This window comes from Xenopus laevis, chromosome 1S (assembly GCF_017654675.1).
Source record: "Xenopus laevis strain J_2021 chromosome 1S, Xenopus_laevis_v10.1, whole genome shotgun sequence".
NCBI lineage: Eukaryota > Metazoa > Chordata > Amphibia > Anura > Pipidae > Xenopus > Xenopus laevis.
This window is the reverse complement of record NC_054372.1, coordinates 103,252,179-103,263,268: the sequence shown is the minus strand read 5'-3', so window position 1 is coordinate 103,263,268 and position 11,090 is coordinate 103,252,179. Positions and strand designations below refer to the sequence as shown.

The 11,090-nt window shown below is 41.8% G+C and overlaps 1 protein-coding gene across 1 annotated transcript in view; it reads right to left on the bottom strand.

Annotated features, from left to right (window-relative positions):
* LOC108703703 (neurocan core protein) overlaps window positions 1–11,090 on the bottom strand; it is a 99,291-nt gene that overhangs the window by 33,265 nt on the left and 54,936 nt on the right. The gene's annotated exons all lie outside the window — the stretch shown is intronic.

The following is an 11,090-nucleotide window of genomic DNA, read 5'->3' as shown; positions in this document are numbered from 1 at the left end:
ATCACAGTATTCCCACCGGAGGGAGGAAGTTCGACAATAAAGTCCATAGAGAGGTGCGTCCATGGACGAGAGGGAACCGGCAAAGGCTGTAACAACCCGCTGGGGCGGGAATGGCTAGGCTTAGAAGTGGCGCAGACATTACAAGCAGCCACAAAGTCCTTTACATCCTTGCGGATATCAGGCCACCAGACTAGGCGCCTCAAGAGTTCAAGGGTCTTGGCCGGACCAGGATGTCCAGCTTGCCTGGAGCAGTGGGTTTGTTGTAGGATGGCCAGGCGAAGTTCTGGAGGGACGAAGGCCATGCCAATCGGAGTATCTTGAGGAGCCAAGGACTGCCCAGCCAGAATCTGGTCGGCAAATTGGGGATACAGAGAGGCAATGATCTTGACTGGTGGAATGATTGGTTCTTGCCTCTCAGGGTCACGGTCCACCGGAGTGAAGCTACGAGACAAGGCGTCGGCCTTCAGATTCTTGGAACCTGGGCGATAGGTCAAAACAAAGTTAAATCGGGAAAAGAAAAGGGCCCACCTGGCTTGCCTGGGATTTAGCCTCTTGAGGGACTGTATAAACTCCAGATTCTTGTGATCTGTGAAAATCTGGACAGGAATTTCAGAGCCCTCCAGGAGGTGACGCCATTCTTCAAGGGCAAGCTTGACTGCCAAGAGTTCCCGATTCCCGACATCATAGTTCTGCTCTGCGGATGAGAACTTCTTGGAGAAAAACGCACAGGGGTGCAATTTCCCATCAGTGGAGTGTCTCTGAGACAGGATAGCTCCGGCTCCGACTTCAGAAGCATCAACTTCGATGCAGAAGGGTAGTGCAGGATTGGGATGTCGGAGAACAGGAGCGGAAGTGAAGGCCTCTTTCAAGGACTGAAAAGCTTCTATGGCAGATGGAGGCCACAGGCCGGGTTTACCCCCTTTCCGGATGAGGGCCAGAATAGGTGCAATGCGGGAAGAGAACCCCCGGATGAACTGTCGATAATAATTAGCAAATCCGATGAATCTCTGGATTGCCTTGGTACTCAAAGGGAGAGGCCACTCCTGGATGGCCGACACTTTCACGGGGTCCATCTCAAATCCCTCTGGAGAGATAATGTATCCTAGGAAGGGGATCTTGGATACCTCGAAGACACACTTCTACAACTTGGCGAAGAGAGAGTTCTTCCTCAGACGAGAGAGTACCTCCTTCACCTGGGAGCGATGACTTTCAAGGTCCTTGGAAAAGATCAGGATGTCGTCCAAGTATACGACTACGAACCTTCCTAGGAGATCTCAGAACACATCATTAACAAACTCCTGGAAGACGGCAGGGGCATTGCATAGGCCGAAGGGCATAACGAGATATTCATAGTGCCCATCCCGAGTGTTGAATGCCGCCTTCCATTCGTCACCCTCCCGGATGCGAATGAGGTTGTAGGCCCCCCGGAGATCCAACTTGGAGAAAATCTTTGCCCCTTTCAGCTGGTCAAAGAGCTCAGCAATCAGGGGCAGGGGGTACCTGTTCTTCACGGTGATCTTATTCAGACCCCGATAGTCTATACAAGGCCGAAGGCCTCCATCCTTCTTCTCCACAAAGAAGAACAAAGCCCCTGCAGGAGAGGTAGAAGGGCGGATAAACCCCCGCTGGAGATTTTCTTGGATGTACTCCTTCATAGCAGTAGTCTCTGCAGGAGAGAGAGGGTAGGTGCGCCCTCTGGGGGGCATAGCTCCTGGCAGGAGTTCAACCGGACAGTCGTAGGAGCGATGTGGGGGAAGGAACTCTGCAGACTTTTTACAAAACACATCGGAAAATCCCTTGTAAGTGGAGGGCAAAGTCTTTAATTCCGCAGAGGAGACATTCACCTTCTCGAGGGGTTTTGGCGGAAGGCAATGTTGCAGGCAAAATAAACTCCAACGAGAGATCTGCCCAGTGGACCAGTCTATGGTGGGGTTATGCAGACGTAACCACGGAAGACCCAATATTACTGGAGTAGAAGGACAGGGGATGATGAAGAATGAAAATTTTTCTTGATGCAGCGCCCCAACTTGTACAGATAGTTCCGCCGTGAACTTTGTGACGAATTCAAACTCCAGGGGTTTGTCATTTATGGCGGTAATTCGCAGGGGTGAAGACAATGGAAGCAGGGGAATCTTCATGCGTTCGGCAAAAAAGGCATCCATGAAATTGCCATCCGCTCCGGAGTCGAGGAAGGCCCTTTCGAAGATAGACTTACTTGCCAGGTGAATCTGCAAAGGAAGGAGAAGTCTGCGTGAATTTTCTTGATACTTCTCCTGAGGACCTCGAGTGATGCCCCCTACATGAGAAACCTGAGACATACCTCGGGGTACAAAACTCTTGGCTTTGGCAGGACAGGCGTTGGCAAAATGGGAATGCCCACCACAGTATAAACAGAGACCTGCCATACGTCTTCGGAGTCTTTCCTGCTCGGAGAGGCGAGTCTTTCCTACTTGCATAGGTTCCTCCAAGGGAGACGTCGACACATGAGTCACAGGAACAGCGGGTGTTTGCAGAATCGGCCTTTGAAAGCGAGGGGCCAACATGGGAGAAAATCGTCTGCTGCGCTCTCTCTCCACCTGGTGCTCTCTGAGACGAGTGTCCACCTTAATGGATAGAGCGATCAGCCCTTCCAGGGTGTCAGGAGTCTCTCTGGAGACGAGATCATCTTTGATGCGGATGGATAGGCCTTGGTAGTATACAGCCTTGTAAGCGTCATCACACCAGGAAGTCTCCGCCATCAGTGTTCGGAAGTCTATAGCATACTCATTGACCCTGCGGCTTCCCTGCCGGAGCTGCAAGAGACGGGCAGGGGCGTTCGTAACCCGACCTGGAGCATCAAAGACTATACGAAAAGCTTGGAGAAAGTCTTTAACATCAAAAGTCAGCGGGGAATTCTTCTCCCAAAGAGACGTTGCCCACTCCAGTGGCTTGCCTTCCAATCGAGACATCACATACCCCACCTTGGAACGCTCACTTGGAAACTGTGTGGGTTGGAACTCAAATTGAATTTGGCATTGCGTGGCAAATCCCCTGCAGGCTTGTGGGTCCCCACTGAAACGAGGGGGAGGTGGAATGCGAGGCTCACCTGTCGGGTAGCTTGTGTTCGTAGGGGCTGCCGCCATGGGGGGATCTCCAGTAGGTGGAGCAGTGGAGGGCGCAGAAGGCACTTGAGCTAGCAGGACATCGAGTGCTTGCCCAATGCGAACCTGCTGGTTTTCGTAGTCCTCCATGCGGGATGCCAGTCCGCGGAGCGCTCGTCCGACATGAGGTGTGGCTTCCTCAGAAGGATCCATGGCCCGAAAATAATGTCAGGGAGCCGGGAGCCCCCTCTGGGGAGTAGTCCGGATCTAGGAGGAAGCCCCTCACGAGGAATCAGGGTCGTGGTATCCAGGGGTAAGGCAAGAGAATAATCAAAGTCCAGGCACAGGTCAAAAGACAGGCAGAATACAAACAAAGTCCAAGGCCAGGCAGGGGGTCAATAGCAGGCAGAGAATCAGCGAAGTCCAGGTCCAGGCAAGGGGTCACAACAAGGAATCAGGCAGATAAGCAGAGGAAACAGCAAGGGAACCCAGGAATACTCAGGGAACAGAATCCTATTTTCGGGCACCATCTTGGCGCCTCAGGCGTCCTTTTATATTCGAATTTGGCGCCCTTGCGCCAGCGTCAGCGCGCCCGCGACCGTCGCGCCGCGCTGACGTCACGGCGCCGGCATCGGAAGCCACGTGGGATGCCTGGGCGCCGCCATTTTGGATTCTTCGCCGCCGGGAGCGGACGCGACTCCTCGCGCTCCCGGCGGTCTTGACAATAGCTTGGTCAAAGGTCAAAAGCACAGCTTTGCCTCATTGACTCAGAGACTATGACATTTCCAAATGTTCCTAAGATTTAAATTTTACCCATTTTCTTAACTGGGGAAAGAGATATGGTGTATATTTTATCAATTTCCCCAGCCCCTCTGCTTTAATGTTACTCTGTTAGTAGCACCAATTTGCTCAGTTTTGGGCACATAATATCTTAATACAAATATTTAAAAGATGAAGAATGTGAGGCAGAATCAGTGAGAAGAGAAGAAGAGATACAATGAGGAAATGAGGGAAGTAAAAAAAAGAGATAAACAAAAAATTTAAAATGGGAGGAAATAATAAAATAAAAGTTGAGATAATTTAGAAAAGGGTTTATACATGTGGGGTTTTAACATTGTAGAAGGGTAAAATTGAATTTTTATCTTTCAATCAGCAATGATCATAGTGAATGAATCTGAATTAAGCAACTATTCATTTACGACTTGGTACCCATATAGAGTTGAGGGAAATATAACGGTGCTTGGGGATTCTTAGAAATATTTGAAAAGAAGCTCATTAGCAAACAAAAATTTGAGATTGCATTAAATGAAGTAATTTTTGTGTTTATATTTCCTAAAGTTTGGCATTCATGGGTTATGTTTTTCCACTTTCAGGTTCATTTTTGAGAGGGGTCGAGTCTTAAATACAAACAATTGATAAACTTAGCCCAGTTTAATAACACACAACAAGTAATCAGTGCTTTTATTATTCTACATTCAGACAGATGTAAGCTAGCTGCTGACAACTATGATTTACTAACTGGTGCACAATTACTCTGTGTTTGTAAATAAGCCTATCTCTGTCATACTGTACCTATCCCAACTCCACCAACCAATAATGGAAGCGCTCCATATCATGCTCAGCTACTAAACACATTAGCCTTGTAGTTGAAGCAAAGCAGAGCTAAATGATAGACTGCTCTAAGAAAGCCTATCAGAGCCTACACTTTCATTTGAGGAAGAAGAGCCTGGAAGCAGTATGCTGAGGCTTATACTACCGATAATATATAGTTTATATTATAAAGATTGATAGGTTATATAAAGCAATTCATGCTCTCAGGACAACCGTTTTAGAAAGGTGAAGTTTATTGACAAAAATAAATGGAGCACCTTTAAGGGGACTTTATCAATGATGAAAAAAAATCAAAAAAGAGTGTCTACATTTATGTGCAAAATGGCAGCATGCATACTCAATAGCCCTCTATGAATGATTCTGATCTGGAACATCATCAGAACACCTGCTACTGAACCCGGCAGCCCCTATAAGCCATAGAACAGTGATAAATACATTGTAAGCCATGCTTTTTGTCTTGCAATAAGCATGATTGACAGTTATATTATATTATTAACAGAGTGATAACTTGTGACTTATATTATATATATATATATATATATATATATATATATATATATATATATATATATATATATATATATATATTTATAATTCCAACGTTTATGATGCACTTAATCCAATTAATCCAATTAAATGGATTGACAGGCTAGGGACTCTCAGTCCAAGGGGTTTAAATCGTGATTTTGACTTGCATTTATTTCTGTAAAGTACTCATTTAGGGTGAGTAGTAATATTTCGGGCAACTAATATTATTTTGTGTATATTTTTTGAATATTTTCTTTATAAGTATTTTTGTATTTTTTAAAAAATTTTTTTCTTTTTTGCCATTCATTTGTTAACTTTTGCTTTTCATTTTGGCACAATCTGCTCAAACAACTACAATCATCAGATATAGTGAAAAATGCCCATGTAATTTGCTGTTACTGATATATTTCTTTTCTTTGGTAACTATGGACTTTGCATAGTAACGGGAGGGTGGAGATATGTGGTGACTGACGTGCAGAACCGGCCTCCAGGTGAGGAAGCATCATCACAGTTACTTACCACGTATGCCCCGCCTAACGAGGAAGCAGAAAGTGTGTGCAATGGAGTCCTACACGCTACTACACGATACATACGCTTGAGAAAGGGAACGGATGTGTCCCGAAACGTCACGTGAGTGTGGATGGATATAGCGTTTATGCTGGACTTTTAACAGATAAGTGTCTTGATACAAATGACGCTGCTACTATGTTGTGAAGAATGCCATTTTGTGATACATTTTAACAAGCTAATAAAAGCTATGTTTTAAATATGGAGTGCGATCTGGTTGGACCAATATATATATATATATATATATATATATATATAGCTATATATATATATATATATAGATATATATATCTATATATATCTATATCTATATCTATATCTATATATATATATATATATCTATATATATATATATATATATATATATAGATATATATCTGTACAAAAGTAGAGTGGAGCACTTAACCCGTCCGTGACTTAGTCCACTTACATGGATAAATCATATATATATAACAAAAAAGTCCAGACCAATTCTAGGTAAAGAAAAAATGAATTTTACCAGTATACAGGTAGTCATGCAAACATGCAACGTTTCAGAGCTCCCGCCCCTTTGTCAAGCATTAATTCTCACAATGACATCATATCCTATTTAACCTGTCCCAAAACATAGACACACCTACTTCTTACATGGTATTAATTATTTAACATACACAAATAATAGTTCAATGGTTTCACTCCTATCGTATTATATCAATACTACATAGGTATCACATAATTTCAGTCATTATGCATAATGTGTCTAATTCTCATAGTTTGATACTGTCTTACTCCTAAACCATTTAAATTCTGCGTTTATTTAAATGGTTTAGGAGTAAGACAGTATCAAACTATGAGAATTAGACACATTATGCATAATGACTGAAATTATGTGATACCTATGTAGTAGTGATATAATACGATAGGAGTGAAACCATTGAACTTTTATTTGTGTATGTTAAATAATTAATACCATGCAAGAAGTAGGTGTGTCTATGTTTTGGGACAGGTTAAATAGGATATGATCTCATTGTGAGAATTAATGCTTGACAAAGGGGCGAGAGCTCCGAAACGTTGCATGTTTGCATGACTACCTGTATACTGGTAAAATTCATTTTTTCTTTACCTAGAATTGGTCTGGACTTTTTTGTTATATATATATCTATAGATATAGATATATATATATATATATATATATATATATATATATATATATATATATATATATATGCTAGAAACCAGGGAAACCCCAGAACATTTTTAAAATAACATATGTATTTATTAAAACAGTAAAACACAATCTATGCTTGTCCAACGGACACTTCTTTTACTAGTTTATATATGAAATCCCTAGGATTTGGCCCATAGTGAACAAGTCATATCCTGTAACAGCGTCCGTGAATTCATTATTCGCCTAGTTACATTATGTTATCTAGAAGCCCAAAGAAAATAACTTCATTGGTTGTAAGTGGTGGTGCTCTCACCTCTGCCATGATGAATCTTATAGCTGCAGGGCTGTTGTAACTAAACGCTCATATATCTGTTCCTTCAACGCTGATTGATGAAGGTTAAGGCCAGACTCGTATACACTGTATTCCTACAAAATTGGAAGCAAGTCCATCTTCCTGACACTAATTTCAAGCCTGGATGCCTCTATACCCTCTTTCAATATCCACCCTCCTCTTTGTTTGATGAGTGGTCCACATTTAATCATTGACTACTCCTCAATAACAAAGAGATTAGTCAGATGTGTTTATTAAAAAAGCTGTCGACGTTTCTGTCCCAAAGCCAGATGCTCCTCAAGGGAATATTAATTCTGACTTTAGCCTAAAAGCTGAGGCTAAAGCACTTGCTTAAACATGTACCACAATTACTAGCAATTATTAAACACTTTATTCTCAGTAAGATAGTATTCAGTAGTAAGATGACTGTAGTGTAGAAACCTTAGACCATATTCCTTTATGTGAGCTCCCCGTGCTGTCATTCTGCAAACTGTGCTTGCCAGCATGTGAAGCACATCAGATTAACACACATCAGTGCATATGATAATGTTTGTCACATTGAGAAGTAACAAAATATGTGACTTTGATTCAAGCCATGTAGCGGGCTGCTCTTGCAGGATAAAATTAATTCCGTCGAGAGACCTGCAGAAACCAGAGAGAACCTACCAGTGTGAGGTGGGCCATCAGCATCATTAGGTAAACAGAGCTGTGGAAAGTTCATTATTGGGAACCTGCACTATAATCAAGACTGTTTCATTGCTAAATGAAGCTTGTAACAAGGGATAAAGGCAATTTGTGTGTGCACAGCAGGAACTGAGCAAGTCACTCCGTACATGAATATAAGAATTCTGCATTTAAGATTTATCAATGTAATGCTTTTCATGTCCCTTTCAAACCTTTACAATCAATTGCTATATAAATTCTTTTATTGTTTAATTTACTCTTTAGCTGATTTTCCTGTATTGGCAGATGGAAAGACCCCCCCTTTATGTTCCATTCATGCCATGCCTATAACAAAGATATTTACTTTGTTTAACCACAGCCATTTTTGCAATATTCAGATATGGCCAAATGGTGATGAGTGAAACTAGCCCTGAGAAAAACTCATTTGGAATGCTTTGGAATCAATGGTCACAGGAAATAGCATTGCAGTTAAGGCTTTTTTACGTTTGTGCTAGCATATACATTGCATTTCCACTATGCTACAACTGTTCTTCATAGAAAAAAGGCTATTTTATTGCCAATTCTTGCAAACATGCAGGTCTGGGACAGGCCACGATTGATTTGGTTGATATAAAAGTCAGTGGGGCAGGGACCTCCTTCTTACTTTGCCTCTTACCACATGGCACTTAATCTTTGTATATATGAACATATTTCATTTATTATAATGCTTGTCTTTTTTCCTTTGTGTAATTTTCTGTATTGTAAGTTTGTACAGTGGTATGTATCCTTGTATTGTTTATAAAACTTTTACAGCAAAGCTGTTTTGTTTCAGGCAGGCTAAATATGAATCCTTGTTGTCATGTGAATTTAAAAGGCAGCTGTCATTATTTTAAAAATTCCACCACTACAGTACAGTCAATGCTTAATAAATATGTTTAGCATATTAGGGGTTATTTGCTACTACCGCCAGAACAGGGTTCAAAGTGCTCCCTACCCTGCAGATAGCTGAAAACAAAAAGAGGGACAAAAAGTTGTGCCGCACCATGCACGGTGGGATTTTTTTTTGGTCACGCCCATTTAATGGTCACAACCCCTAATTACCATGTCCATTTTACAAATGTTGACAGGTTATAAAAGTTTGAACACATTTTTGGGAGTTTTGGTGTAATGTTTTATGTGTTATAACAGTTTTGCTAATGAAAGTGAAATGCCCTTTAAGATGCTAGTCTCAGTCCTCCCACAAGTCTTGTTTATCTTAAATAGTTACAATTGTTTCTTCGCTTATCTTAAATTGTTGCAAAAGTATCCAAGTGCAGCTGCTGGCTGTTTTGGCTCTCTGCCAAAAAGCCTCTTATTTTAATTAAATTTCAGAAACTTTGTATCTTTTTCAGGAGTCAGTGCAGAAGATCAAAGAGAAAATCTGGACATTTCAGTAAGAAATCCAGGACTGAGGACTGCGGGCTGAGCTGTCAAAAATGTAACTGTCCTGCAGAAAACGGGACATTTGGGAGGTATGCACTCTGTTTTGTTATAGCTGTATTCATGGGGCTGGGAGGGGGATGCCATTTGGGTGTCCTCCTTCCTGCCCCTGCACATCCCCAAACTTGCATGTCTTTCAGACACACAAGTTGGGGAGAATTGGCTGACAGGGGCCATATGAACTGCCCTATTGCAGATGGTGAAGATAGGGCTACCTTGCCATATAAAGACCAGGCAGACTCCAGACATATATGTGTCTCTTGTTTATATATTAAGCCACTTAATTGCTTCAGCAACGGAAAGACAGATTTGACAGGAAAGCCCTGGAGCTATAAATGCAGGGGCTGCATGACAAGGGATCCAAATGACCAGAAGCCAGTTCCAGATACACTGGTTTATGTTTAAACAGTCAGATGTAGTTGTAATTGGGTGAGAAGGAATTAATTAAGGCAGGGGAAAGCTGGGCTGGGGGTAGAGAAAAGGAGGGATGTGATGTCAGGGGAAGAAGCAGTTCACCTCCTTATCTTTTGCAGGTAGAAACATCCCACCCACCCTTTTTTGCATATTTTGTGAAATGTCAGGAGTTTCTCTTCTTTATATTCTCATATTATCTATTAATACCCAATGTGGATGATTTCCTGCATGCACTGTTATATTGTGGTTTTGGTACTGTTACAGAGTATAACGAGAGAGTCTGCATGGTATTATTCATGGTAAATTGATGTCAAATGCTTCATCCAGGGAATGTTTCCGATCGCCAGTGGGACCAGGAAGGAATCTTTTCCCTCTTGGGACATAATTGGCAGTGGCTTCAGGCTGTTTTTTTGCCTTCTTCTGGATCTAAACAGTGAATATATGATAATGTGTATTATGTTTTATTTGTCCCAGCAGCGGTAGGACCATGCAGTGCACAGGAACATTTACAAAAGGGAGAAAGGAGGTTCTCTCCTTTGACTGCACAGTGGGTTTATTGATACAGATGTTATTACTGCTTGTGTTAGGTGACAGCCTGCTTAGATTTACTATCATTGAGACATTGCAGATTCAGGACCGATAGCAGGGCTGCTAAACTTCTCTCATGGTGGGCTATGAAGCTCTTGTTGGTAGCAGATTTGGGACCATCCTTTCTGTAGGCAGAGGCAGCCTAATACTCAGTGGTGGATATAATGACATAGTGCTGATCTCAAGTAAAGAATGGCAGATCATAGTAGCAGTCTCTTATGGAATTCTGGCTTTGAATATTGCCTTGGGGTAAGGCTGGCATGGTCTATTTATTTGATAAAATGTCCCCTTGTCAAGATTTCAGTTGGTCACATGGGTTGATTCCCACATGAGGCAGCAGTTTTCATTCCACCAAAGACAAACAGCATTGCAATAGAAACGGGTTAAAGAAGCACACTAGACATCAAAATATATAAGAAAAAAATCAATAATACCTAGATGTAAAAAAGTATTATTAATAATTATCCACAGTTTGTTTTGGTATAGCTATAGTAATAGATCAAATCAACTGGACTTTCTTTTTTTGTTTTCGTTGAAGACATTTCTCTAGTCATCTGAATTTCTCAATTCAGAATGACCAATACAAGAATATTTGTGGTTATATACCATGGGTTCTTACTCCAATCATCATAAACTGTTTAGTATAACCAGCATGGAGTCAGAGACATCATGGATGTAAGGT